A 5,915-nucleotide genomic window follows, 5' to 3' on the forward strand; every position below is an offset into this window, starting at 1 on the left:
CGGCAGTGTGGGCGCGCTTTTATACAATAACTTTTTGCGCAAGAACTCTTGTGCAAAAAGTTCTTGCACAAGAAGCCTGCAGTGTAGATGTAGCCTTTGAGACAAAGCTGAATTAAGATACGCAACTTCAGCTATGTTAATTGCATTGCTGAAGTCAAAGTAGCTTAACTCAGCTTTTGGCACTGTCTACACTGCAGGAAATCGAAGGAAGAACACTCTTCCTCCGACTTCCTTTACTCCTCTTGAAATCAGGGTTACCAGCATGGACAGGAGTGCACCTCTCACTTTTAATTAGCTGTCTTAATTAGACCCGCTAATTCAAACCTTGGAAGATTGACAGCAGCAGCTTCGCTCTTCCTCTGAAGTGTAGATGTACCCTCATGAGTGTTTTGGTTTTCTATTTTGAATAAAACTTTTTGTTTAATAGTTTAAGAAACAGACATATAAAATGACGTAAAAAAATCTATTTTGATTTCACAGAAACAAAGCATTTCTATCAGCCCAAAACAACAACAACAAAAAAAGGGATTTGTTTTGTGGGAAATGAAAAAAAACTCATTCTCTTTCAAAACAGAAAATATTTCAGACTTGTGGAGTTTCTCATGAAATGGGCAATCCAGTTCCCACTGGACTCTATTCTTCAGTTACATATAATAAAAAAGGACATTTCAATAATCAGTGAATTTTGAAAATGTAGGCCATTGATGCATCCTGGGCATTTTTGAGGAAGAAACTGGTTGAGTTTAAAAGGGATGGGACATTAGGGTATGTCTAGATTACATCCCTCTTTCGACAGAGGAATGTAAATTAGGCACTTCAAAATTGCAAATGGAGCTGGGATTTGATTTTCCTGCACTTCATTTGCATAATCACGTAATGGTGCTCTTTCAAAAAAGAGCTATTTCGAAAGTGAAACCATAAGAAGCCTTCCCTTTTCCAAAGAACCACATCTAGACCGTGGTTTTTACTTTCGAAATAGCGCTTTTTTGAAAGAGCTCCATTATGTGATTATGCAAATGAAGCACAGGAAATTCAAATCCAGGCTTCATTTGCAATTTCCAAGTGCCTAATTTACATCCCTCTGTTGAAAGAGGGATGTAATCTAGACATAGCCTTAGTGGCAGACAAAAAATGGGGTATTTAATATGGAAATGACAAGTTTGGATGCTTTTAAAATTTTGATAGCGATAAAGATAAACTGGTAGAGCAGTGGTGTATGGGTATAAAAAGAAATGAGTGAAACAATCTAAACTAAACTATACTTCATATTTCCCAAATGAAAAATAGGCAAATGGCTTACACTTGACTAAATTAGTGCCTGACAGGCAGAGTGTAAGCACGCTCCATAAGCTTACATACACACAGTTCTTGTACTACTGAAAACCCATTTTTAAAACAAAAACAAAAACCAAACAAGAAAAAAAAACACTCTTAAAATCTGAGACAACTGAAACCTGATCCCCACAGACTGCATTCAGTCAATGCTTCCAGTAAAGGCAGTACAACTGCTTCAACTGATGGGAATTTATTTTTTTAACTGATAATTAATGTCTTAAATTTTATTTCAGCATAGCAAGAACAATGTACACTATGCCTAGAAGAGACTATACAGCACACAATAACACAAAAGACTAAAAAGGTTAATAACTTCAGCATGGGCTATCATTTCATCAATAAGAGAACTATTCAGTGGCCTGGTATTGGCATGAACTCAGCATAATTGATTAACTTTGTCACGTAAACAGATCTTTCCCTTTGGCTGCTCTGAAACTTGATAATTCTTCCTGTTCTTACTGACACTGTGAACAGAGAAATAATATACCCCGAATATAACAGCTCTGACTGAAGAAACAGCTATTTAAAGACAATGCTTCACTAGAAATGTCTATCATATCACCATTTTTCATTGTGGCACAAAAGGCATGGAAAACAGCACCTTGGTACAGTATCTCAGACCACTTACAGCTAAAGTGAAAAATTTTGATCTTTGCAAAAGCATCTTTGATGCAAAGCAGTAAAATCACGTAGTCTCTTATATCACCTGATATGATTGCACATGGATAATTATATTTACGATAATCTTTGCTTATGTTGTTGTTTTGGACATTTAAATTTTTTTTAATGTAATTACTATAATGCTCATTTGAATGTAATTACAGTCATGCTCATTAATGTGCTCACAGGCACAATCTATGCTAGGTCATGAGATGGTGGTCTTAGATAGGCCTTGTGTAGGTTAAGTTACAGTAGGAAAAAAAAGAGTGGGGGAGGAAAAAAGCATTATTCTGCATAATTAGCAGTCTTAATTTAAAAATGGCCTAAGATATCAGCTGTAACACTCGCTCAACAAACCCCCTAGGGCTAGCTCATAGATTCTACTGCATTCTGATTAGAACTGTGTGAATCCAGAAACAGCCACCTGAATTCACTCTGTCAGGATAGATGTGTTCAGAGCTGATGCCACGTTATTATATTTGGCTCATTCAGTGCATTTTTTACTATAATACATGTACCCTGGACTTAAGCACATTAGCCAGCATGGCCAACAATTTACACTGAACACCCCATCTCATTGTCTATTAAACACAATCATCCAGAGATTGACCAAAACCAGAAATATTTTTCCAAAGCCCTCAAACTCAAGGGGCTGTGTCTAAACTGGCAAGTTTTTCCACAAAATCAGCTGTTTTTGTGGAAAAACTTGCCAGCTGTCTATACTGGCCGCTTGAATTTCCACAAGAACACTGACTTCCTACTGTAAGAAATCAGTGCTTCTTGCGGAAATACTATGCTGCTCCTGTTCGGGCAAAAGTCCCTTTTGCGCAAAGGTTTTGCACAAAAGGGCCAGTGTAGACAGCTCAGATTTGTTTTCCGTAAAAAAGCCCCGATCGTGAAAATGGCGATCAGCGCTTTTTTGCATAAAAGCGTGTCTAGATTGGCACGGACGCTTTTCCGCAAAAAGTGCTTTTGCAGAAAAGCATCTGTGCCAATCTAGATGCTCTCTTCTGCAAATGCTTTTAACGGAAAACTTTTCCGTTAAAAGCATTTGAGGAAAATCATGCCAGTCTAGACGTAGCCAAGGTGTTTGGATGAATTGGTACCCAAAGCAAAATTGCTATTGGTGTTGGTTTGGCCAAACAAATACCTGATGAGTCTGTTTTGTCAAACAAAATTACCTCAGGTTTGCCTGTTTCCATTTCAAAGAAGGAAAATTCAAAATCAGAATTATTTAGATGTAAGCAGGATCTAAAGGAATGCTTCCATTACAGCTAACTGGGTGTGTCTATGTAAATATAGTTTGCCCCTGCTTTTTTTATATGTGTTAGATATTCAGCAGATAGAGTGGTATTTTGCTCTTTGTAATCAACTTAATTTGTGACCCAACACCAGCTACATTTGTATTAAACGTAGGGATAGGTAAAATATGGTTACCAGTGTTTGTAATTTTGTGGGAATACAGAAAAGTAGGAGTGTGCTACATTGTTCCAAATGAAAGGACTCCATTAGCAGAAAGAATCTTGCAAATGCAGGGGCTCCACTTTTCAGAGCTCTATAGAGGTAAGGGGTGAGGGAAGGTTATTCTGGTCCTGGAGACTATATGGCTTCCCCTGATTGGACTGGTTTGACCTGTCCCCCTGTCCTCACTGTTCAAAGAACAGCGCTAAATAGGTATCATTAGGTGCTTCTCTTCTTACGGTAATTGTGTTGGAGCTGTGTTTTTTCCACCCTGCTTGATCAGGGTTGAAATCACTGCGAGCTGAAATCAGATGGATGGGCAGAAGTCACAGCCAAGAAGTGGATGGCAGCGGATGGTGACTAAGAGCCAGCATGTTGGTGGGCAGTGGTAGCATCATGAGCACCCAGAGGCACATCTTCACAGCATTTATTTTGAAATAGAGCACTCTTCCTCTGACTTCCCTTATTCCTCATACAATCAGGTTTACAGAAGTTGGAGTAAGAAGTCCATTATTCCAAATTTATTTCAAAATAACGGGCTTGCTGTGTAGACGCACAATATGTCATGTTGGAATAATGTCCATTATTCTGAAATAATGCTGCTGTGTAGAGCAGTGATGGAGAGGCGTAATGAGAGGTCAATAGGGTTGGGTTGGAGAGGTGAGACAAATCGCCAGCAGGGTGGCGGCAGAGAGCGGTGAGCAGGCGGATGGTAAGTGACTAGCAGGGTGAGTAAGATGCTTCTTTACTGCCCCTGACCCAGGATGGGGGATGAACTTTGTGGATGTACTTCTGAACTCTGGGTCTGGTGACAACTGTGAATGGGGTGCAGAGAAAGGTTGGGCATGTGAAGGGGACATTTACATTGCTGGACTTAAGAATCTGAGGGGGAAAAGACATTGCCCAAATCCTACTTGGGGTGGGACCTTTACTCATGGTTTTGGTTATGAACTCTGTTTGAGATGTTTTCCCAAATTAATGCCACGTTACTTCCCTCTGCTTTTCTTAAAAGTTTCTTTTCTAAACTCAGACTCTGTGCTTGTAAGTAGGGAAGCATTGCCTCTTGGAGGCTCCCAGGGGGTGGTGTGTTAATTTCCCAGGTTACTAGGTGGGGGCTTGAGCAAGTTCTGTGTTGGTTGGATGAAGAGGAACCCCTAGATATTGAACCCGGCCCTGGATGCTGCTGACTTCACCTGGCAGAAGGGTCACATAGGTAAACCTCAGATTGTTAGTGTTCAAATGAAATGAGACCTGAATCCAAACTCTTTCCTGGCTTCATGAATCAAAAAATACTCCCTTTTTTGCTAATCTTGACTAATGTCCTACATTAGTATAATGCACTGAATTCTGAAGAATCCCAAACCCCTTTTTAAACAATGATGTTTAGGAATCACTTCATGCCCTCACGACTGAAATGCAGCCACTTCTGTGGAATGCATTGGGGGGCCAATAGTGGACAGCCACAGAGCCAACATTTTAGAAAGTGAAGAATTTTCTGTCTTATGAAACTAGAAATTGAATTTTAGCCAGATAAAACATAATTATTTTAAATTGGAATTTAGCCAGGACACCATATCTAACAATCCTGATTAAAAGTGCTTCCTTGATGGACATGTGCAATACATCACACAGCAAGGAATTGGTTAAAAGATACAGTGGGAGGCAAGAGGAAAAGGCAGACCATTAACTTGCTTTTGTGAAGGCTTTTCTATAGCTTACTTTGGTTCTTTAGGATTTAAACTTCATTTAATAAAGTTAATGACTGCCAAGGGGAAATCAAAGAGGCTTTGTTCATTTAATAACGCACACTTAAACAGACTTTGTGTTCTCTTCACTAGATGATTGAAATTTGTGACAGAAGGCAGAGGATCTCTGGATACAGATCTCTAGGGGCCGCACTGTGATGCCCTCACTCATATTCAGAAGTACCATTCTCCATTGGCTTTAATGGGGTTACTCATGGTGAAAGATTATAGTCAGCATGAATAGATGACCCTTTTCCTTTCAGTTATAGATCTTGCCTAAATGATCTGAATCTTTATAACGTCTCTGTTAAATCATTGCAAACGGCTCTCACCGGAGTATCTGTGAGACCTACCATGAGTCTCTGCCTCATCGAGAACATCTCTACTTGCCTCCTGAATTGGGTAAATATAGTACCCTTGCCCATTCCTGGCCACATTGTTTCAGAATGAATTGCTGAGGGAAACTCAAAGTCTCGGGTGACAATATTCAGAATACTCAGTAGCCCAGGTTGCCTTAAGGATTTTGCCATCATTTCTGACTCACCAGACCATCCTATGCTAATCCGGAATGCTGTGACTGTGATGACACAAAGGTGATGCTTGTGAGTGCTATCGGTAAGAAATTCTCATTTGCATGTCCACATATGTGGCATTTTCTCCATTCATATACATAAAAATGTGCCACTCTGGCCATATTTCAATAGTGCCATGCAT

Source organism: Pelodiscus sinensis, chromosome 1 (genome assembly GCF_052426305.1).
Source record: "Pelodiscus sinensis isolate ZL-2025 chromosome 1, ASM5242630v1, whole genome shotgun sequence".
NCBI classification, from domain to species: domain Eukaryota; kingdom Metazoa; phylum Chordata; order Testudines; family Trionychidae; genus Pelodiscus; species Pelodiscus sinensis.